The following is a 24,850-nucleotide window of genomic DNA, read 5'->3' as shown; positions in this document are numbered from 1 at the left end:
ATCCAGTCCCCCACAGGCATGTAATCGTCCACTGCCAAAGTAGACGAGGTGTGCAGGTGCCACTGGAAAGCCACCTACATGGGGACCTTAATTGGTTTTCTCTGAGAAGCCAGGGGAGCCAGGGTGGGGTCCCATGCAAGGGACAGGCTGAGCAAAGTCCCACCCCCTCAGTGCTGCCTAGTACCTCGCGTCCAGGTCCTCCTCCAGGTCCTCCCCTCGGCACTCCTCTGGGCACTCCCCTGGGCACTCCTCTAGGAACCCAGGTAGATTCTCCTCCAGGTACACCTCTCTAATGCAAATGCACTTTCCCACAAGGTGATTCTCAAGGAGGCCCCTGGGCATGTGGGCTTCCAGGCGTGGGCCAGGAGCGAGGCTTCTCTGAGGCGGTGCCCACCTCAGTGAGCTCTGCCAGCTCCACTGGCTCAGAAGTCAAAGGCAGGTTGGAAAGGGGAGGAGTCTCATTGAAAGGAGAAGCGTGCTGGAAACACTTGCTGTGAACTCGAGGAATGGAGGAAGGTAATTGCCTTTTGCTGGTTTTATTCAGGCAGGAGGGGCTTTCCATCCACATTCAACCTCCAATAAACCCTCCCAGGCTCAGGGACGTTGTGCCGAGTCCTCAGATTTGGAAGAGCCAGGACTGATGCTCGGGGGCCACGTGCACCCAGACTGGTGAGCGTTCCACCAGACAGCCCTCTCTGGGGTTGCAGTCAGTCAGTGTCCTGGGGGAGGTGAGCGTAGTGAGCCTTGGGGTCAGAGGGATGACCTGTGTGTGGTTCCTACAGCTTGTGCGAGGGGCCCCAACTCACTACGTTTCTCAGTCTTTGTCTTTCCGACTCCAGAATGGGCCAAAAACACCAGTCTCATTCAAGCATTCATTCACCAGGAATTTACCAAGCCCCTGCCACAGTACAATGTGTTCCAGGTCCTTGGGCAATGGAAGTGAAAACACACAAAACCTGACCAGGACCCATCCCCACCCTCAAGGGTGCAGTGGACCTGAGAGACAAAAGTAAAACATGAAGATTTAATGCGAACTATGTTGTCGGGGAGTGATGAATGCCAAAGGTTTTGTCCGGGGTCACAGCACATGCCTGTGGGAAAGGTGGCTTCTGCACCCAGAGGTCCCCTCAGGGCGGGAAGGAGACTGGTGACCCCTGCAGGTGGCTGCTCTGGACTCGGGGCCACCAGCAGAACCCGGTCTCAGCTCACAGGGAAGGCACCGTGAGCCTCGGTAAGGAGGCTGAGTTTTCAAAGGAGCCCAAGGGCAGGAGGTCCGCACTCAGCTCTCTGCCCAGGGCTGGGACCCTGGCCAGTTCCCAGGGGGCTGTGGGGAAGGCTGTGTGGGACATCCTCACACAGGTATGCAGACGCCGTGGGCAAGGACAGGTAATGGTCAACGGCCCCCAGGGGGCTGTGGGTGGCTCTCCTGGTAGGAAGGGCCCCAGGTAATGGAACCTTGACGGGGCACCTCACCATTTCATTGGTGACAAGTCACAAGGGAATTTAGTAATCTGGTAAGCAGGCATCCATATCCATTCATTCACCTGACTGCAAGCAGTTAAGAGAGAAGGATGATTCCTTGGTGTTTCCCAACTTCCCGAGGCTCTGGGCAGAAGAAAGCCCAGAGTCTCACTTGTTTTAGGCGTTGGCACAGACCTCGCCTCAGACACCTCTCAGCCTCTGGCCCCAGGCACCCTCAGGTAACAGAGGGCAGCCCAGGGCAGGCCATTCCAGTGCAGTCCCCAGCTGGAACCCACCCTGGCAGCCACACAGCCCCTCCCTCCCATCCTGCCTGTGTGAGTGTGTCTGGTGTGCTGAGGGAAAGTGTGGGAGGAGGGGCACTCACCCTGGGCCAGAGCAGAGCGTTAAGAGTTGAAAGCCTGGTGGGTCGGTCATGTTCATTGCCCAGCTCATGGCTGGCAGGATGGGAAGCTGAGTGCTGGGGCCCAGGCTCCCCTGCCCCCTAGTTCATCGGGAGTCCTCAAGCTGTCATCGTGTCCCCTCACTGGTTGGGGGTCTTTCCCTCTGTGTCTGCTGTGGGGAGCAGAACTCGGGGTGGGCGTCTGCCCCAGGGGCCGGGCCCAGGGAGGCCCCTGATGCCTCCTGGTCTGGGACCCGGCTCTGTCTTCCTAGAGCTCCACTCCAGACATCGTGGAGGAGCTGGCTGAGGGGTTGCCCAACACCATCGACCGGTACGTTGGAGAAGAGGGCCTGGCCAGGAACCCCATCCAGTGCCGGTCTGAGGTGAGAGTGGGCCCACACCCAGGACCCCAGGCTGACTGGGGTGGGACTAGAAGCCAGACTCAAATCTGGGGCCTCAAACCTTTCAAAGGAACACTCCCCTCATAACATCTTTGCTTCCAATCCTCCTCACCCGATTCCTGGCAGGGAAGGAACAGGAATACAGTTTTAACATTTGCGTTGGAACCACAGAGCAAGCAAAATCCTTGCTGTCTCTGCATTGCACCGCTTTCGGTTCTTTCAATGCCTGCACAGCCAGCTCCAGGGTCCTTGCAGACATTCCCACAGCCTTACTTACCATCACTCTTGATAGGGTGGTTTGTACAAAAACACAGGAGGCGGGAGTATGGTGTGGGGTACATTTCCTACAATCTGTATCCTACTGAAGCACAGGGAACCGCTGTAGGCTGGCCAGGTGAGGAGCGGTGGCCGTATTCATCTCCATAAAATTTAATGAAGGAGGAGATTGTCCACAGTGATTCAGCCTTTCCCTGCTGACAGGATTCAGTTGTGCTGTCTCTTCAGCAGGGCTGAGGGGACATCCCCACTGTGCCCTGGGGGACTGGGTACCACTTTGCTAGGCCTGCCATTACACAGAGGCACAAGTTCGGGGGGGAAGCTTCCTGAGCCTACAGGGATAGCTCAGGGCCCAGCACTATCTCTGCAGAGCTCCACCCAGGACATCGTGGAGGCGCCAGGCCACGGGACCAACTACACCACACTCTGGGCCAAGGGGCAGGTGCAGCAGGCCAACAATACCATCCATCCCTGGCCTGAGGTGAGTGCTGCTCCAGAGGGGTCTCTGCATCCAGGACCCCAGGATGAGCAGGGAGGGACAAGAATCCAGACTCAAACCTGGGAGTTTCCTGAGACCCTGTAGAGCGTCCCCACTGGAGACTCCCATGGTCCCATGCACACCGCACCTGGACCTCCACTCCTCCCACCAGCTCCAGGGGTGGTAGAGACACTCCTCGCATATTTGAAGGAATATTAGAGAAAAAAGTGCATTGTTTCCCTCACAGCAGAGCAGGAGCACATCTGCATTTTGCTGTTTTCTAGTCTTAAGTACCTGACCCAGGGATGCTGGGAAGCAGTCAGCTCCACTGTCCTTGCAGACCGTCTCCAAGTCTGCACATCCTCACACGTGTCGTCATGGTTTACACACGCACGAGGGGAGGTTGGGAGGAAGTTCTTCTGTATGATTATCTGCTGCTCATCATCCACAACATATGACAAGGCCTAGCCAGGCCTGAAACTGTGGCTTCACGAATGTTCTTACTGTTTGTAAGGAAGGACCTTGGTCTCAGCGATGCAGCCTGTCAGTGCTGTTGGGCCCCGACAAGCTCAATTTAGTGCCATTTCAGCAGTGCCACAGGAAACACTGAAGTGTGTACGGGCGGACTGTGTCAGTTTGCTCGGGCTGCTTTGACCCAGGACCACGACAGGAGGTGTAAACCGCACACATTCCTTTACTCACAGTTTGGGAGGCTAGACGGTAGAGTGGAGTGTGTCGGCTGGGCTGCCTTCTCCAGAGGGGCCTCTGCTTGGCTGACAGATGGCTGTCTGCCATCTCTGAGTCACATGGACTCCCCTTTGTACTCCACGTGTCCTCCTCACCTCTTCAAAGGACACCAGTCACACCGCATCAGGTCCCATGTTGCAGTGAACTCAAACTTCACTCCTTCCTGAAAGACCCTAAGTCCTAACACAGGCAGGTAGTGAAGTTCCACAGGTTACAAAGTCATGGAATTTGGGGGACACAATTCACCCCGATATATACTGTGCCCAGGTGGAGATATGTGCCCAGGGATCGGACTGCTGGAGGAACAATGTGCACATGTAAAATTTAACAGCCTCAGACAGATTCCAAATGGAAGAGGCTGGAGCAGCGACAGTGCCACCAGCCGTTGCTCAGGATACCAGCTGCCTTGCGCCCAGCCTGGCCCCAGGGATTTCTCACTCTTGTGGGTTCTGACCCCCTTGATGCCAAGCTGTACAAGGCAATCCCAGCATTCCTTGACTTGTGATCCCCTCCCTGGTACTTTAAGTCACCTCTCAGGTTTTCACCTGCCACATGGATTGCTCCTTCCTGAGTCTGCCGCCCAGATGCCTGCCTGTGATTGGCTCTCTCCAATCTGGAGTCTCCAGGCATTTTCCCCTTTGTGGAATCTGGGACCTTTACAGTGAGGGTCTCACGTATCCTTTCAAGTTAATGGAGGAGAAGTGAAGTGTCTGTTTTGACGTCCCTGCCTTTCATGGCCCGTGTCTACCCTTTGCACTATGTCTAAACTGGGGAGGGGCAAGCTTCCCCAGAACTCTCTATCCACGCCAGATGTCTGAGGGAGCTAGAGGGAATGTCATGCAGGACCGTTCCCAGTTCTGACCTGCATGACTCTGAGAAGCCACGTGACATCCCGACTCATCTGTGTTCTCATTTCTGTGACGGAGATGTCTGTTGAGGACTCATCGGGACAACATTCTTAATACAGACTCAATGCAAGGAGGGTTGACTTTCTTCTGCTAAAAAAATGCCTAGAAAGTACAATGTAAATACACATGCAAACACACCCCACCAATCTTAAATCGTAGTTTTGAAACCTAGAACTATTCCACAAGAGCACTCCTATGCCTCCTCTTTCCATGTCCCTGAGGGCCCGGGAGCCCCTGGGTGAGCTTGAGATGGATCTCACTCCTCCTGGTGATTCATGGTGATGCCGCTGACTATGTGTCCCTACTTTGTCCCACTCAGGGTGCACCCGAGTTAACACCTGACCTGTGGGAGGCCTGTAGCATGTGGGCCCTCGTGGTAGGCACCCTGGAGAAAGTGATGGCATCTGTGGTACAAGATTCCTTGGTGCAATCTTTCAAAGATTTACCCACCAAATCTCCACTTTCATGTCCATCTACCCGAGTTTCTCCAGAGCTCACTCTTCCTGGACCTGCTGCTTACTGGGTGAACCCACGCCCCCTCTTTGGCACAGTGCTGACTCTGCCCACTGCTAGCTTTGTGTCTTGAAAAGGTCCCCAAGTCTGTCTGAGCCTCAGTGTGGTCCTCTGAAAGCTGGGGTGGTAGAGGATAAACCTCACAGGAGTTTGAGGTGACTACTTTTGGAGACCAGCCTTGGCAGGTCCTAGCAGCTGCCCGGCTCTGCAAAAAGGGCTGCACACCCTGTGGTTGTTCATGGCACTTACTTCTCCCACCTGCATGAAATGTCACCAGCCTTGCCCATCAGTGGCCTGTGGCATTTCTGAGTTTGGAAAGGCACGTGGAAAACAACCTGTCCAGCAGTCTGAGATTCTACCTAGATGCTTCTTTTCCTGATCCCTGGTCTTACCAGATTTGGGTTCTCTGGGAATTGGAGGGGGCACCAGCCCCACTCTCATATGGGAGATGGCTCCGGATGGAGTTCATGTCTTCAACAATGTGTATTAAACCCTCACCACCAGCAAACACTTTTGGAGACACTTAGCATTATTCAGTGAATGACACAGACCCAAGGTCTAAGCCTCAGTCCTAGCAGGAGAGTCAGACAGTCACATCATTCTCAGGTTCTGTCCACCATCCACCAGATCTGATGCCATCAATGTCTCTGTACAACTGAAGACATATTCCCATATAATGACCAAGGTGACACACCACAAGATCAAATAAACAGTGAGTGTTGATGGGTCCAGAAGGAAGGCGTCCTGTGTCTCAGGGTGAGGGCTGTATGTGGACAGGGCCTGGCAGAACCCTGACCATATACTTCTGTTGATTCTCAAGGGTGTGCTGAGGTCTGGTGGCTTCCACTTTAGAAGGCAGAAGTCAAAGAGAATTGTGGATGGGGTCCCAAGGCCCCTAGAACAGGTGGGGAGGGTGGGGTGAATTGTCCTTTAGAGTCCCTTTCCCAAGACAGACCCCTCATGCCCTGCCTGCTTTTCTCCACAGCCCTGCTCACAAGTCTGTTTCAGTCCTCAGTCCAGATGCCCAGGTGCATTGGGGGCTGAGGTGAGTCGGGTACAGGATTGTCAGGAGAACTGTCAGTGGGAAGAAGAGACCACACACAGTCTGTGTTCAACCTGTTGGTTCACCAGGATTGCTGTTCCCAGGACAAACACAGGGGTCCAGAGTGGCTTGGGACTGTTTCCTGGATGGGCAGGGGCAAGCATCAAAGCTCAGGTTTAAACAAGAGTCTCATGGGAGGTTGTGTGGAAGGAAAAGCCAGAAATGTAATTCTGGTGAATCACTTCCTCCCCATAGGGCCATTGCTTCTATGTCTGGAATCTGGACAGACCACACACAATAGTTTAGCCACCCTACTGTATCCTTGGTTCATTCTGAAGCAGGCCTTGGTGGAGGTCAGCTTCCCTGCTGCAAACCTGGTGAGCCACCTACACACTCTTCCACTAGGGCTGGAGCATCTAGAGCCCAATGAGGCTGGGCTGGAAGGTGAGAGGACTGTAGTCTTGGAAGATGTTCAAGGGCATGGGGGTGGGGGAAGGGATACAAGGACTGGAGTTCCCTCAAAGACAGTGGCTCCTTTCCTGTCTCTGGAAAGGCATGGAAAACTCAGGCATGAGAATGAACCTGTCTCTTTTCCCTGCCCCAGATCCTCCTCCACAGCTCCTGAGCACTCCAGTGCCACTGGAAGGGCCTATCCTGGGCCCGGATCCTGCCCCAGCTGACCTAGTGCCGGAGCCAGTGTCATCTCCGCCTGCCCCTCCACCAGACCTGGGGCAGGCACCAGCCCCACCTTCAGCCCCAGGGCCACCTCATGAGCTGGAGCCAGCTGGACCGCCCGCTCCACCCCCAGGACCACACACCCCAGGGGCTGTGACCACTAAGCCCCTTGTAAGGGAGGAGAAGCAGAACATCCTGACCTTCCCTCCCAGGCTGGTGGCAGAGCAACTGACAGGGATGGACGTGGTGAGCACTGGGCCTCTGAGGATGGGGGGACAAGCCTTCCCTTTGCTGTCAGCACCTGCACCTGCCTGCTCCTGGCCCATACTCCCGTGACCTGGATACAAATCACAGCATCACCACACACCACCTGTGGGTCCTGGGCGACTTTGCCAATGCCTAAGCCTTCCCTGCCCACCTGGAGACAGTGTGTGTGGACACTCACAGGGCCTGCTGCTCAGAGTGTAGCATCACACAGAAAGCTGGCTGGGTCCTGGCCCATTAGGTAAGGACGGGTTCTCCCTGTGGGCAGCCAGGTACGTGGGTGGACCATTTACTTGCCCAAGAGACTCAGTAGCCTCAGCCCTGATTAGGAACCAGATGCGTACTAAAGTCCAAGGGACACAGACAAACAAAGCCCATGGTTGTAGCGGCCACAGGGGAGTGTGCACTGGCTAGGAATTCGGAGCTCAGCGCTGACCGGGATGCTGGGAGATGCCCCCTTAGGATGAGCACACTAAGCTGCTTTCTGGAGCCCAGAGTCAGTGAGGACGGGCTGGGGAAGATGTTCCTGCCCCTCCCCCACCACACTTGGGTCCTGGGTCACCCAGTGCTGGGTGCCCTCAGTGGACAGAGAATGAATCCTAGGGACACCAGAAGGCTCAGGCCACATCCTCAGCTTCCAGAGCTTTTGCTTTTTGACCAGTGTGATCCTGACAGGGGACTGGGGACACTGAGCTAGGGTGGGGCAGGGCCGGGAGACACTCCCCTTCCTCCCCAGGAGCTGTTCAAGCAGGTGCTGCCCCACCAGAGCCTGGGCTCCCTCTGGCCCCCGAGGAACAAGCCCGGAAGACAGCACCGGGCACACACTGTCAGTGCGACCATCACACAATATAACTCTCTGGCCTCCTGTGTGGTCACCACCTGCCTGGGGGACCCAAGCATGAAGGTCAGGGACAGGGCCAAAGTGGTGGAGCACTGGATCAAGGTGGCCCAGGTATGTGCTGGCAGGCCCAGCAGAGCGCCTCTCCCGAGCCTTAGAAAGTGCCTCTCCTGCTGGACCAGCTCTCAGGATTGAGGTCTGAGGTCTGAGCCCCAGCACACTTACTAGGTCCTTTGTGCCAGGGCATGCTACCTGACTCTCTAGTTCCAGTGGTGGGCAGCTCACTTCACAGTTTGCTCCTTCCTTGGGCTGAGCTAAGATCCTCCTCTCAGTGAGTCTTGCATTTTGAGTTCTGGCCTTCTGCCTGGTACCCATAGTCCCTGGAGCCCTGAACCCTCACTTTGTTAGTGGACCCTGTCTGCCTGCTCATGGCTCACTCAGCTCCCTGCAGACCCATTCAGGTCTGCCTCCCTCCCTCCTGGGCAGAAGCACCTTGGCTCATAGTCGTCTCCTTATCCTTCCTACAGCAGAAGGCTCTGAAGGCCTCTGGCCCTCAGCTGCCTCAGGCATGGCCACGACTGCACCCACCCAGCAGGAGGAACAGCTGCACCAGTGCCCGGACACCAGTCTAACCACCACTGACAGCAACAGAACGCATGTGTGACCAAAAGCACGAGGTAGGGGGAAAGCCCTGGGCTTGCAGGTCAGAAATCTGGCTGCCACTAAGGAGTCATGTGACCTTGGACAGGTTATTCTACCTGAGATCCCAGTAAAAGTGAGGGTCACCCTGCCTGCCTCCAGGAAGAACAAAGTGAGGTGATGCTGGGACAGCACTCTGAAAAGCAGGCAAACCACACATCAAGATTTGGATTTATTGTCTGTCGAGGGCCTTTTATAGGCTGTCATGGGCCCGATGGGAGGGAGGAGGCCCAGGACCAAGCAGTGAGGACCCCACCCAGGAGGGAGGAAAGAACCAGCAAGATGACTTCTCCCAGGGGCTCTTTGGCAGACAGCAGAATAAGGCTTAACCACGCCCCTGCCCCCAGTTTGCTCCTAACCCCATATTCACGCCAGAGAGGAGTATTGGGGCACAGAGGGGAAGCCTAAGTAGCACTGTCCCCTCTGCCTAGCTCTCGGTTCAGATTCACTACAGGTACAGACGAACAATAAACATCCCTTTGTGGGAGGTCAGGTTGGCCATAGGTAGAGACCTGAGTGTGGAGAATGGTACATGTGTGCAAACAAAAATAAAAAGGAGGAGAAAATACATAACACACTGGCTTTTAAATGCCTGGAACAGCTTTGGAGCTGGTAGTGTTGGCTGAAGGTGAGGGAGCTTTTTCGCTGTGCATCCTCTGTCTCTCTGGAATGAACCAGGGGAACTACTCCAGAAACAGGAAGTAAAGGCTGCTTTGCTGGCAGAGGCACATTGGAAACTCAGCCTGGCTCCCATCTGCTCCCCACCAAACCCGCCTCCCCTTCCAGGGGGACAGCCTCCTTCCCAGAAACTTGCCCAGCCCCCCATACGCATCCCGCCGGTCATTGAAAGTACCCCCTCTCCTAGGAAGCCCACCCAGATCACCCCAAACCCAGTGAGTTTGCCCTTTTTTGTGGACCATTTCTTTCTTGCACACTTTTTAAAAGCTTTTTAAAGACATTTTATTTATTTCCTTTTAGAGATAGGGGAAGGGAGGGAGAATGAGAGAGAGACAAATGTCAATGTGTGGTTGCCACTGGCGTGCCCCCTTCTGGGGACCTGGATGGCAAGCCAGGCACGTGCCCTAGATTAAGAATCCAACTGGCGACCCTTTGGTTCACAGGCTGGCGCTTCATCCACTGAGCCACACCAGCCAGGGCTCTCACACTTTGTATATGCTGCTTTCTAGGTTAAATATCCTTCCTGTGTAAGTCTTGTCTCAAACATACTTTCACCCATTTAGGAAAAGTTCCATACATTTTCTCCACCTTGTTTCCTCTAAAGCCCTGACCCCGTGGCCCTGTCAACAGAGAAAAAAGGCCAGGACCTGCACCTACATTGCTGCAGGGGAGGAGCTGAAGGGCTCCTGAGCATTCTGCCACAGCGAAACAAGCACTGAGGACTTGGGAAAGGGCAGAGGTCCGGTATCTGCTGATGCCCCTAGCCCTGCTCTAGTGCAGAAGCCAATGGGAGCACATCTCCCTGTGCTGGGGGGAGAGTAGGGGCTGCAAGGCAGTTTCCCAGGCCTCCCCCGGACTCCTGAGAAACACCCTGGTGGCAGCAATCCCTTCTCTTTGCAAAGTGCCAGGCACACCCTTTTCCCAAGACAGACACAATGGATGCAGGGGCCACAGACAAGCCTCACACTGGAGAGCAGGTTATGCCCACAGGGCCTCCCAGCCTCACCCCCAGGTCTGCTTGGGGAGGAGCCGGGAGCCCTCAGAGGACAGTGGGAACTCACGGGTCCCTGCTGAGCTGCACTGTGGGGGCTGTGGTGGATCAGAGATGGGGGTAGGGCTGGGTGGCTGGTGAAGGACACAGAATGTGCAGCCAGGCACTGGGTCTGACTCCCGGCTCTGCCATGTACTGCGTGTCTTACACAGGTTACTTTGCTTCTCTGTGTTTCCCCATCTGTTACATCCAGTAACAGTATCTGTGTCTCTAGAGACAGCTGTGAGCTAAGTTAAGTCAAGTCCTCAGAACAGTGGCACCACCTAAAAAGGGCCCAATGGGTGGGACACGAGGCCAACAGGGCAGAAAAACCCTACACACAGCCTCGCATGCTGTCGGTGTGGGAGCTCGCAGGAGGGGGAGTGGCAGACAGGCTCTCTGCCAGCCTGCCAGCCTCACAAGTCTGTGGGTGTGCCCCTCCTCCACGAGGCCTTCCCTCACCACAACGACTCTAATGGCTTGCTGCTCTGAACATCGCCAGTGCCCCCTGGCTAGGTGCCAAAGTAGAGCCCCTGGCTGCGGCCCTTCCTCCAAATGTGGGGATCCATCCTCCTAAGGAGACTGGGTCCTCCCGCCATGGAGGCTGGGGTGGCCATATCCCCTGTGGCCCCTCTCAGCCTCTGCCCAGGAACTCCAGAAAGGCCTCTGGGTTAGATGCCCACCGGGCCCCTACATAGTCTCAAGGCCCCCTCTCCCATCCCAGCTGAAGTGTCCCCCTCTCAGTACACTCCACGGGTGCTTCCACAGAAAGTGCCTTGGGTTGCACACAGGGCCCCAATGCCATCTCTTCTGGTGCCAGGGCCTAACAGAGGCCACACCGAGGCCCGCCCTCCCTGACTGTGCAGTTCGTGCCCTCCTGCTGCCCCAGCCTCAATTTCCACATGTCTAACGCTCTTGCAGCTCTCACATTAGAATTCCAGGACTAAGGGCTGTGCTTCCAGTCCCCACCCCAGGGTCAGCTGAAGGTCAAGGTGGCCAGGGACAAAGCCCTTCCCTGTGTAGCTCCTGTGAAACTCCACTTCCTGGGAGCTGAATTTTCAGGGCTCTGGACTCACTTCCTGCTCCCTGAGCTAGGCCTGGGGAGCCCCACACCCTGGAGGAGGAGGGAACCTAAGGGTCCTCAGGCAGCTCAGTGAAAAGCAACACCATCAGACTCCTCCCTGACGGGGCTGCGGGTCCACACTGAGGACTCCTTCTCGTTGCCTGGCTGTGGGGAAGGACAGAGCTTCTTCACGACCACAGGGTGTTGCAGAGGACTGGCAGGAAGCAGTCCTGCAGCCCAGAGAACACGCAGAGCCCCTGTGACTATGCTCGTGGTCTGGCCCTGAGCAGGGAGGGGAGGGCGGGGAGACATCTGGGCAAGGCCAGAGAGTCACAGCACCCAGTGGCAGTAATGACAAATGAGGGGGGCAACCTCCCTCAGAGGAAAGGGACAGCCCTCAAGGTCACCCGACATGGAGGCTCTGCTGAGTAGTGCCTGCCCCCGACTGCCCCTAGGGAGGGGAGAACAGGGCAGAGGTGGGGTTCCCGCCCAGTGCCAGCTGTGGAGGGAAGCAGAAGCTGCTGTGCCTGCCTGGGGCAGCCCTGCAGTCTGACAGGGGACACACTTTCTCCCCTCCCTACACCCCCAGACACTGCTGCTCAAGCAACGCAAATAAAAACTGCCCCATGGCTAGGGAGATGGAGCCACCTGTGTCCCACTGACTGGCTCTAAGCACAGCCACACCCTGCGCTGGCAGCCAGAGCAGACCTCCCACACAGTCCCGCAGGCCTCCAACTCCACGTCCGGGGCTGGGACAGGAGCCCAAGGAGCCAAGGGCCCTTGTGGCCTCAGCTGCTTCCTGAGCTCCAGTCACACCGGGCAGAAGGCTGTGGAGTCTCGTGCCATCTGCCCACAACAGTGCTGTGCTGGGCATCTGGAGGCTGAGGGGGAGAGGTGGGCGCCCTCAAAGACCACCCTGCCCTCAGGCCCACTGACTGCATTTTCCTCAGGGTGCCTTCCCATGCCCACAAACCCACCCTCCTCAAGAGTTCTCAGGCCAGAAGATGCTGGTGTCAAACCTAAGTCTTCCTCAGCCACAGGCCTCCCAGAGGCTCCCCATAAACCAATGGCTCTGACTGACCAGGGCTGACAGCCTCTCAGGGGCCACAGTGGGCAGCCTGTCCATGGTCACAACAGGCTTCCTCTTTGGGATGAAAAAAGGAACACGGGTCCCACCCTACACCGAGCCCACAGCCTCTGCCTTCCCAGGGCCAGGTTCTAAGCACTGTCCCACCAGCCCTGGGCAGGTTCTTCACAGCACACGCTGGTGTTCTAGGAAGGGAGCTGAAGGTAAAAGCCAGAGGGACACAGTGGAGGAGCTCTCGGGATTTTCAGACCCATGATGGTCCCATACGGCTCTACTGAGGGGAACGGGCCGGTACCAATGTCCTGGTGTATTATGTTACATTGCATTGTGAGAATTCCTTCTGCATTTATTTGGAGAGTCTCCAATGAAATCCTCACCTCAAAGACTACCCCACTGACAGGGGACCTTTGGGGGGCTCTGGACGTGCCTCGCACCCCAGCCACCACCATCACCATCATCACACAGAGCCGGGCCTGAGAGGGACCCCAACACTGCTATTTTCTCAACTTGTTATGGTTTGGGGACGATATTGTAGGGGTTGTCTCATTTTATCTGTACAATTCTGTGATTTTTTTTTTAAACATGTTCTTTATTTTTTAAAGAGAGGGGAAGGGAGGGGCAAAAGGGAGGGGCAAAAGGGAGAAAATTCGATGTGTGGTTGCCTCTCGCATGCCTCCAACCAGAGACCTGGCCCACAACCCAGGCATGTGCCCTGAGTGGGAATGGAACTGGAGACCTTTTGGTTCACAGGCTGGTACTCAACCCACCGAGCCACACCAGCCAGGGCCCAGTTCTGAGATTATCAGGACCTTTGAGGAAATGAGGAAACATTTAAGTAACTTGCTGCTAAGAAGTCTCAGAACTGGGAGAGAAAGCCCAGTGTGCAGGTCCTTAAACCCTGTGCTGCCCTGCCTTTCTGAGAGGACAGAGGCAGCTCGGGGCAAGGCTGCTGGGGAAGAGAGCTGCAGGCTGATCCAAGCCAGCCATAGCTCTCAACTGTCCAGCATGAAGAGAGCGGTGGAGGGCTGCCAAGGGCCAGCCCGTTTCATCAGGGGCTCTCACACTCCTGCTTGCATCCTGCCACCCACAATCCTGGGGCTTACCCAGGCTCTGAGTTCTAGGTCGTATCCCCTCATCACACGAGAGGCTCGTCTAGGGTGGGGGATGTCTCCCAGATCAGAGCTGCCAGACTTGTTACCAACACCTCCTTCTACCATGCCTGCTGTTCACTGACAACAGCCACGTCCAGGAACTGCTCCAGACACTTGAACTGCATTCTCATTTTATCCGTTTTGTCAACCTGTCTGCCCACAACAGTCAAGGTGTAAGTTTGCCCCATTTTACAGATGAGAAAACTGAGAAACCAAGAGTTTACTTGACTGGCCAGAAGCTGGCAGGTTTGGGACTGGCTCCTGTGCTGAGCCATTCCACAGGCTCCTCCTCTCAACCATGAGGCTGCCCTTCCCCAGCCAGGTTTCTGTCTCAGCAACTCAAAGTTACCACACCTGCCCTCCTTGAGACCACCGAATCTGGTTCCCCGAGTTCAAGTGTCATGCTGTTCTTTCCCACCATTATCTGCCCCTGAGGAGGGTACAGTCTGGTCCTCTCTATGCTTCCCTCTCCCCACTGGGCAACTCGCTGTCTTAGCAGCCCACAGCAGAGTGCTCCAGGAAAGGCCACCAGAAGCGGCCATGAGAGCCAGAGGTGGGAGGAGGGGACTGGGGAGGGGACACCAGCCCTCCCCCTCTGTTGGTGGGCATGCTGTGGGGGCCAGCATACTAGAAGCGTGGGCCGATTTCACAGACTTTTCCTCTCTCCACCACAAGTGTCCCTCTCCTCCCTGCCCCTTCAGAGTGCTAGAAATCACCCAGGCTCAGGCATCAGAAGACAGGCAGCAAGTTGGATGTGGAAAGGTCCTGGTGGGAATATGACTTCTAGCAAGTCAGTTGAGGCTCCCACTGAGCTCCAGGAGTGGCAGGTCAGATTGATTCTCCAAGGGGAGCTGTCCTTGGTGAACATTGGCCCACCTGGGCCTCAGGCATTAACAGCTCAGCTGAGGGAGATCCACAGCCCAAGAAGAAAGCAAGGACGGGAACTGAAAAAAATAAATAAATCAAAGGCCACTCCCTCCCCAAGTCCCTGACCTCCCAAAAACCCCTCTCTATAAGCCTTGAGACTACTTTGTGTGGCCCAGATGTGTCATCTGCCATTCTGGTCAGATCAGCTGAGAGGTGAAGGTTGGAAGGCTGAGAAATCAAGGGGTGCCATGAATTTGGGGACAGCAGGCACTCCAGAAGAAGAAAGGCCTAAGAGATCCAGAGCAGAGCTTCCTGCCCCATGCCCACCCTTTTGCCTCCCTGAGCCAGGAAGGAGGGGACAGAACAGGGGAGGAAAACAACAAAGCAGGGACCAAGCTATCCCACATGAGCCCACCTCCAGCCACCAAACAGCAAGTCCTGAGGGGAGGGGTGTGGCCAGCAGGGGGACAAGCATCCAGGTCACAGCCCTGCAGGGAACCTGCCCCCTGCTTCCCACTCCAGGCCCCAAAGAGCTGTGAAGGCTCTTCCCTGTTCATCTTTTGAAAGACGTTCGAGGCCAGATCTTTTTTCTTTGCAACTCCTGCTGTCATTGGGGTGTGAGCAGGCTCATCATTCTCCTCCTGCATCCTTCCTGCATTTACTCAGGTGGACGCAGGCAAACCTTCCCAGCACCTGGGCACCCACCCAGGGTGCACCCCTGCCCTCTTTCCCTGATCCTCCCCATCCAGCAGGCCTCATGAGCCCAGGGGAGGGTGTCACTCCCGTGTATCACTTGAGATATCCTCCACAGATTGTCAGTCCTGGGGACTGGCCTCCAGATGCTGCCCGAGCCCAAATCAGGATGTGAGGCTCCAGGTCTGAAGCCTTGAAGGTTAAAGGCTGCCAGAGAAACCATTACAAAACCCCCACTGGCCCTTCTAGGTGGAATGACTGGGGATCAGCTCCTGCTGTGCATTAATCCTGTGGCTGTTACCACCTCAGGCAGCACAGGCAGAAGCTTGAAGACCTATTCAAGTGTTCCCTTCCTTTGCCTAGAGGTACTGTTGTTCTCACACAGGGACACAGAGGGACAGGGTCGGGCAGGTGCCCCTAGGTGACACAGGGCATCCCAGGTGCAGGCAAGAAGCAGATGCCCTTGCAGTCTCTGGGTCTGGTGGGCGCACCTCGGTTCAACCTGGCCCTGGAGGACAACGGGGCACCTTCCTTCCCCCGCAGGGTGAGGCAGCGCCTCTCCCTCCACTGCCCTGAGGACCCCTCTTGGCTCAGGGGCTGCAGTTCCCTTCCCCTTTCAGGAAAGTGGGAGAGTCCCCGAGGCCCTAAGAATGTCCTCAAGGTTTTTCTTCTTGGGGCTCTCCTAATCCCAGCTTTGCTTGACAATTCACCCCTAAGGTTAGGCCACTGTTCACTCCTCCCCGGCCTCCCAAGGCCCACCAGCAGCCAAGCCCAGCACAGCGCTGTCTCAGAACCAGAAAGCGACCCAGAAACGCTTAGAACCAGCTGGTCGGTTTACACTCTGGAGCGCTAGGCAGCAGGCGTTAACGGTTTTACCTGCTCTCCCACCCGCCTCACCCTTGGTACATTTCCTTTTCGGTCCTGTCCCCCGCCCCAGTTTCACTTTGGTCAAGTGTCTTTGCCCTTTTTCTCCTGAAGCCCACTTCCTCCGCACTGAACGCAGAAGAGCTCACTTCAAGGTTTGCTGGGCTCCAGCCAGAATAACCCCGCCCAGCCTCTAGACCCCGCCTCTCCTCTGGGCAGGGGGTTCTGATTGACAGCACAAGTGAAAAAGATTATTAAAATTATCAGATTACCGCCCTCTCGCCTTCGTGGTCTTTGTCCTTACGGAAAACATGTTTGTATACAAGATCTCCCTTCCTGGAAACTCTTCACCTCTTAGGTAAAAGTTTATTAAAGTAAGACAATACAAAACATTCTTTTTAAGAATAGTGCAAAAAATACCACACACACATTTTGCTGCATATGTGTACGTTTTCACAGAATGAGTAGAAACATCTTTAATGCTTGTTTGAAGGATAAGAAACTAGGAAGATAATAATGATAGAGCTGAGCCAGAGGCAAGACCTCTGAGATACACGACGACGTAGGGAGCAAGGGGACTTCAAATGCGAGGGAGGGTAAAACGCACTTGGCAGTGGCAGGTAGCTGCAAAAGTTGAGATGCCCAGAGCAGGCTTCTAAACATACGCGCTCGGCCATGGATGCCAGTGGGGGATGATTGGTAGAATGTTTATGTGTTGTGATTTTCACCTAGTTTGGTCAAGTATCTTACCTAATACTGTTTCCTATACTGTCTCAGCCTATCAATAACAAATGTTGTGGCTGGACCAGACCTTGAGGTTTTTATTGTGATTGCAAGACAGTTTTTCAGCAACAACCACTGGAAAACTCGTTAGGAGTTTGGGGGGGAGGGAAGGTTTATTACTTACAGGCCTAGGAATTCCACAGCACACCTGAGGCCACACAGGGAGGTCTTTGGAAGTGATGAGAGGAGAGAGGGAGACAGGAGAAAGGGAAGAAATAGCGAAAAGAAAATAAAGTAGGGTAATAAAGGGAAGGTTGAAGAGTAAAAGAAGTAAAGGTAAATTTTATTTAATTTAAAGATTTTATTTCTTAGATCATACACCATGACCAAGTGGGATTCACTCCAGGGATGCAAGGATGGTACAATATTCACAAATCAGTAAATGCAATACATCACATAAACAAAAGCAAAGACAAAAACCACATGATCATATCAATAGATGCAGAAAAAGCAATTGATAGGGTACAGCATCCATCTATGATAAAAACACTCAGCAAAGTGGGAATAGAGGGAGATTCCTGAACATAATAAGGGCCATATATGAGAGACCGACAGCCAACATCATACTCAATGGGCAAAAATTAAAATCTTTTCCACTAAGATCAGGAACAAGACAAGGCTGTCCACTTTCACCACTTGTATTCAATATAGTACTGGAAGTTTTAGCCACAGTGATCAGACAAGAAAAAGAAATAAAAGGCATCCAAATCGGAAAGGAGGAAACAAAACTGTCACTATTTGCAGATGACATGATAGTATACATAGAAAATCCTATAGACTCCACCAAAAAACTGTTCGACCTAATATATGAATTTGGCAAAACATCGGGATACAAAGTCAATATCCAGAAATCAAAGGCATTTCTGTACACCAACAATGAAACAGCAGAAGCAGACATCAAGAAAAAAAATCCCATTTGAAATAGCAAAAAGAAAAAGAAAATATCTAGGAATAAACCTAATCAAAGAGGTAAAAGACCTGTATTCAGAAAACTACATAACACTGAGGAAAGAAATCAAGGAAGACACAAACAAATGCAAACATATACCGTGTTCATGGATTGGAAGAATTAATATCATCAAAATGTCCATACTACCCAAAGCAATTTACACATTCAATGCAATACCTATTAAAGTACCAATGGCTTATTTCACAGACATAGAACAAACACTTCAAAAATTTATATGGAATCATACACGACCCCAAATAGTTGTTGCAATTTTGAGAAAGAAGAGCAAAGTAGGAGGGATCACAATACCTGATACTAAACTATACTACAAGGCCACTGTAATCAAAACAGCCTCGTACTGGCATAAAAACAGGCACATGACCAATGGAAGAGAACAGAGAGCCCAGAAATAAACCCAAGTCTCTACGGTCAATTAATATTTGACAAAGGAGGCAGCAACATAAAATGGAGTAAAAATTGCCTCTTCAACAAATGGTGTTGGGAGAACTGGACAGCTACGTGCAAGAAAATGAAACTGGAGCACCAACTTACACCTCATACAAAAATAAATTCAAGGTGGATAAAAGACTTAAATATAAAACATGACACCAGTAAAGTCCTAGAGGAGAACGTAGGTAGGACAATCTCAGATATTTCACACAGAAACTTTTTTACTGACATGTCCCCTAGAGCAAGAGACAGAAAGGAAAGAATAAACAAATGGGACCTCATCAAAATAAAAAGCTTCTGCACAGCTAAAGAAAACAGTATCAAAATAAAAAGAGAACCAACTGTATGGGAAAACATATTTGCCAATGATACCTCAGACAAGGGTTTAATCTCCAAAATATATAAAGAAGTTACACGACTCCACTCTAAGAAGACAAGAAACCCAATTAAAAAATGGGCAAAGGACTTGAACAGACACTTCTCCAAGGAGGACATACAGAAAATCCAAAGACACATGAAATGATGTTCAATATCGCTAGCTATCAGAGAGATGCAAATTAAAACCACAATGAGATACCACTTCACACCAGTCAGAATGGCCATCATAAACAAAGCAACAAACAACAAGTGTTGGAGAGGCTGTGGAGAAAAGGGGTCCCTAGTGCACTGTTGGTGGGACTGCAGACTGGTACAACCATTATGGAAAGCAGTATGGAACTTCCTCAGAAAACTAAAAATGGATCTGCCTTTTGACCCTGCAATTCCACTGCTGGGACTCTATCCTAAGAATACTAAAACACTAATTCAAAAGAACCTATGCATCCCAATGTTCATAGCAGCACAATTTACAATAGCTAGGTGCTGGAAGCAATCTAGATGCCCATCAGTAAAGGAATGGATCAAAAAACTATGGTACATTTACACAATGGAATCCTATGCAGCAGAAAGAAAGAAGGAGCTCCTACCCTTTGCAACAGCTTGGATGGAGCTGGAAAGCATTATGCTAAGCGAAATAAGCCAGGCAGTGAAAGACAAATACCATATGATCTCACCTTTAACAGGAACCTAAACAACAAAACAAAGAAGCAAGCAAAATATAATCAAAGACACTGAAATAGAGGACAGGCTGACAGTGACCAGAGGGGAGAGAAGAGGGAATTTCAGGGGAGAACAGGAAGGGTTTACAGGAACAAATTTAAAGGACACATGGATAAAAACTAGGAGGAGGGTGGTAATGGGAGGGAAGTGGGGAGGGCTGGGTGGGTGGGCTAGATTGGGAGTAAAAGGGAGAAAACTGTACTTGAACAATGATTAAAATAAAAAAAGATTTTATTTCTTTATTTTTAGAGAGAGGAGAGGGGAGGGAGAAAGAGAGGGAGAGAAACATCAATGTATGGTTGCCTCTTACATGCCTCCAGCTGCGGACCTGGCTCACAACCCAGGTGTGTGCCCTGACTGGGAATTGAACTGGCAACCTTATGGTTCACAGGCTGGCACTCATTCCCTTGAGCCACACCAGCCAGGGTGAAGTAAAGTTAAAATTTAAAGATAAGGTAAAAGAAACTTGGAGTAAAACACATAAACAATGAAAAACTTTAACAGCTGAAACAATTTGGAAAGGTACAACTTTGCGTAGGACATTAAAATAGATTTTTTTCTTCAGCTAGGTTAGAATGAGATTTTAAAGAGAAGAAAAACGTAAAAAAAAAAGGGAAAGGACAGAGAATAGCAAGAAGCCTAAAAAATGGACAGATTGACAATTTCAGAGAGTCGGATACAAATTACTAACCCTCGAGGGAGCACCATGTAAGGCTGGTAGGAGATAGGAACTCCTGTGTCCTGGTGCAATAGAGAGAGCATCTGGGGGCTTCAGGGTCCAGGACGCAGCCAGGCCACATGGCACTGTGAGTGGGTGCCTGTGTGTGGCGGGGGAGAGGCCTTCAAGGCTGGAGAAAACAAAATGAATCAAGAAACCACGCCCTAGAGGTACTGCTTGTTCAGAAGACAGTGGAGTGTATAGAGATGTAATCTAGTTGGAGACTAAGCAGCCAAGAAAGGAAAGCCTCATTCAGGGAGAGCCAGACACAGCACCAGTGTATTTCTCAGAAGCAGATCAGTAAAGAACGTGTTGGCCTGTGTGACCAACGAGAGGCTAAAACGTCTTCCCAAATATGTGCTTTGTGGAGAGTAAGTCGATGAGGGTCATTCTGCAGGCCTTTCCCCACCCCAAGGCCCCGTCCCTTAGAATCAGTACAATCCACTAGCAAGAGCCTTCCTTAATGGAAATTTTCTGATCCAAAACCCTAAAACACAAATGACTCAAGCAAACAAAAGTCAAAACAAAAAAGGCTATCACAGGGAGCTTTAACCATTACCCTTCACCACTGCCCAAGTCACATCATTGAGAGCATGGTGAGTCTGTTACTTAAACTGATTCATTACTGCTGAACATTAAAAAACCTAGCATATTATTGCTCGTACTACACCCCCTGAACCCCACAAGTAAATAAGCAACACACAAGATATAAACTTACCCCAAATGGGAGTCGACATCAACTTAAGGATTCTACTGCAACGTTACTACACTAACCTAGGGTATCACTGTCCTCTTCCAACCTGTTTACAAAGTATCCCCATTCTGAGAGCTCTGGAAGCATTACAAACATTGTTGCATTAGATTCCTCTTCCTAGGTAACTCAAAGTCTTGAAACATGGCATGTGTACATATTTTTAGGTACTACCACTAGGTGAAAGGGTGGTAATTAACATAAAGGACTTACAACCCAAACCCTCACTGTCTGATTCACAGATCATATCATTCAAATTGTTTTTCCCTTAAATGATACAAACTAATCTAAAACTGGAAATACAAAGAAATTAAAAGTTACACAAAAATTTAAAAATAAAAACAGGCAGTACACAAAAAGGAATGTTAGTAGCATCATACTGTCTGTCTTACAGCCTTTCAAGGCCCGGGAGTTTCACTCAGGACTCAGGCAGACGGAAGAGAATTCATGGAGCCGTGGGAATGCCTGACATGCCTTTATCCAAGGGTGGGGCAATCCATACATGCCACAAGCCTCGTGTTGCACGGTGTGTCACACCTCGGGAAGTACCAACTCCCTCCTTACAGAGAACCAATCAGCATGGCAGTGGCAAATGTAGCCCAGTACTGATCTGGAAAACCAATCAAATGCAAGGTGGCACACAGGAGCCAGGTGTGCAGATCGGCTTTCCCATGGGGAATCAGGCCTGCATTGGACCCAGGGTGGTATGAGACCTGCTTTTGCTAAAACTCCCTCACACTGAGTTAAGACTGCAGATGTTTAATGTATATCTCTGAAGCAACTCCCTAAAGTCTGTGCTAAGATGTCCCATGGGGGGAAGGGGGGAGGGTTGGGTGGGTGGGCTGGAATGGGAGTAGGGGGGAGAAAACTGTACTTGAACAATGATTAAAATAAAAAATAAAAAAATAAAAAATATAAAAAAAAAGATGTCCCAAGGACATATATTGGTAACCAAACGAATCATTTTTATCGTTCCCTTGCATTTGCAACTTTTTTCTTTTTTCATTATCTGAAATAAGTAATCACTTAACTAAATCTTGAAATAATGAGAATCTTCTTTGATGTAATGCAACTGGAAAGCAATAAAAGTTTGTCCAGGCAAGAGTCGACTCGCTCTCCTCTTGAGGGAGTGGCTGGGCCATCCTTTTTTCTCCATAGGACTCAGTAGTCCATGTGAATTTGTTTACCTTATCCACAACCCACAGACTCCTGGAGTCTGCATCACCTTATATATTAAATGCACACAAAGCTGGCAAGGTGTCAAGATATTATATAACAGAGTGTGATTTTGTGCATATGGGCCCATTCTCAAGGTTATGGGAACACTGTGTATCAGGTGATGAGGGAGCCAGACTGACTCCATTTCCCCTACACTAACTTATGTTTAAAAATACACACACACACACACACACACACACACACACTTTACCAAAGCTATGCTATGGGCATTTTATAAAGTAATACAAAATAAGAGCTTATAAAAATAGGGGGAACATTTTAGTAAGAGCATGCAACTAAAGTCATCTCGTTCTCTGACAGAGTTCTTCCAAAATGCCATGCCACTCAGAAGTGAAGCTTGGCAAGAACTGTTTGCACTGACTCACATGTAGGGTCACTCTCATGCCACTTTTCCTCAGGTGTGTTTCATGGGTGCAGGGGTATTAGCAGACACCTGCTTGAGGTAGGCCAAGGAGCTCTGAGGGATGTCAGCTTGATTCTTGTGCTGCCCTTTGATGTCTTCAGCACCTACTGCCAATGTTGCAGCTTTGTCAAGTGTTTCTGCTGTAATTTGTTCCTCAGCTCTGAGACATCTAACTGCAATTTTTTGGTAGAAAAAAAACATTCTGTCTGTCTTACAATACCCAGAAAGTTCTGTATCCACTGATCAACACCAGTTCATAGTTCTTTCTGATCTGTGCCATTAATATAGTCCTGACTCACCAGAGAAGCAAAGCAAGCCCCGAAAGATGACTCCAACTCATCCACCAAGGTAGTCAGAGAAGACCTTGAACACCTAGCATGGCCTGAAGAAGCAAAGCCTGGCCAGGCAGTCCCAACAGCAGTGGCAGGGGCCCAGATGGCTGCTCAGAGAACATCCCTCCCAGCAGAGCTGCCATTCCTGAAATGGCAAGTAGAAGCTCCTATCAGCTGATTTCTCAACAGAAACACTACAAGCCATAAGGGAATGGCAAGAAATATTCCAAGTAATGAAAAGCAAAGGCCTGCAACCAAGACCACTCCAACAAGCAAGGCTCTCATTTAAAATGGAAGGTGAAATAAGGAGTTTCCCAGACCAAAAAAAAAGGGGGGGGCAGTGCTAGAAGAATACATCTATACCAAACAAGCATTGCAAGATATGCTAAAAGGACTGCTTTAAGAAGATGAAGAAGCCCTGGCTGGTGTGACTGAGTGGATTGAGTGCCAGGCTGCAAACCAAAGGGCTGCCAGTTCGATTCCCAGTCAGAGCACATTCCTGGGTTGTTGGCCATGTTCCCAGTGCGGGTGTGTGAGAGGCAACCACACATTAATGTTTCTCTCCCTCTCTTTTTCCCTCCTTTCCCCTCTCTCTAAAAATAAAGAAATAAAAACTTGGAAAGAAGTATCAAGCAAACAGACATGAAAAAAGTTGGGATAGCAGTACTTATATCAGAGAAAATAAATTTCAAAACAAAGGCCATAAAAGAGACAAAATAGGACATTTCATATCCTAAAGGGAAAACCCATCAAGAAGATATAACCCTCATAAATACATATGTATCCAACATAGGAGCGAGCACCCAAATATATAAGGAAAATCTTGGAGGACTTCAAGAAAAATGAATAGCAACTCATTGTAGGGGATTTTAATAACCCATTGTCAACAATTATGGATAGCTCTTCCAAGCAAAGAATCAACAAGGGTATTGTGGCACTGAGCAACACTCTAGATCAAATGGACTTAATTGATATATACAGAAATTTTCACTCCAAAGAAGCAAAGTATACATACTTTTCAAATGCACATGGAACATTTTAAAAAATAGACCACGTGGTAGGACACAAAACAAACGTCAACACACTCAAGAAAATTGAAAACCTATCTAGCATCTTCTTGGATCATAATGGCTTGAAACTAGAAACCAACTTCAAGGAAAAATTCAAAAACATGGAGACTGAATAACATATTGTTAAATAATGAATGGGTTAACAACGAGGTCAAGGAAGGATCAAAAATTTTCTCAAAACAAGTAAAAATGAACACACAACAGCTCCAAATTTATGGGACACAGCAAAGGCTTTTAGGAGGGAGAAGTTCATAGCAATAGAGGCCTACCTAAAAAAGATAGAAAAATCTCAAATAACAACCTAACCCTACATCTACAAGAACCAGAGTAACAACAACAAACAAAGCTCAAAGTGAGGAGAAGGTAGGAAATAATCAAGATCAGAGCAGAACTAAATGACATAGAGACTAAAAGAACAACTCAAAGGACCAAAATCCAGAAACTGGTTCTCTGAAAAGATAAACAAAACAAGTGTTTAACCACACTCATCAAGAAAAGAAGAGAGAGGACCCAAATAAGTGAAATCAGAAACAGCAGAGGAGAAACTACTACTTATACTATAGATATACTAAGGATTGTAAGAAATTACTATGAATAACTATATTTCAAGAAACTTGACAACCTGGGTGAAATGGATGAATTTCTAGAAACATAAAATCTTCCAAAACTGAATTAAGAAGAAGCAGAAAGCCTGAATAGACCAACTAGTGAAGAAAAGAGTGAATAGAACAACTAGTGAAATTGAAGCAGTGATCAAAAAAATCTTGTAACACAAAAGCCCTGGACCAGATGGCTTCACAGGAGAATGTTACCAAACATTTAGTAAAGTGCTAACTCCTATCCTCCTCAAACTATTTCAAAAAATCCAAGAAGAGGGAATACTCCCAAACTCTTTCTATGAGGCCAGTTTTATCCTAATCCC

General features: G+C 50.6%; 1 pseudogene; it reads right to left on the bottom strand.

Annotated features, from left to right (window-relative positions):
- Positions 1-22,517: 22,517 nt before the first annotated feature.
- LOC114498483 lies at positions 22,518-23,001 on the bottom strand (annotated as a pseudogene).
- Positions 23,002-24,850: the final 1,849 nt, after the last annotated feature.

This window comes from Phyllostomus discolor, chromosome 6, assembly GCF_004126475.2.
Source record: "Phyllostomus discolor isolate MPI-MPIP mPhyDis1 chromosome 6, mPhyDis1.pri.v3, whole genome shotgun sequence".
Taxonomy (NCBI): Eukaryota; Metazoa; Chordata; class Mammalia; order Chiroptera; family Phyllostomidae; genus Phyllostomus; species Phyllostomus discolor.
This window is presented reverse-complemented; position numbering and strand designations above follow the sequence as displayed.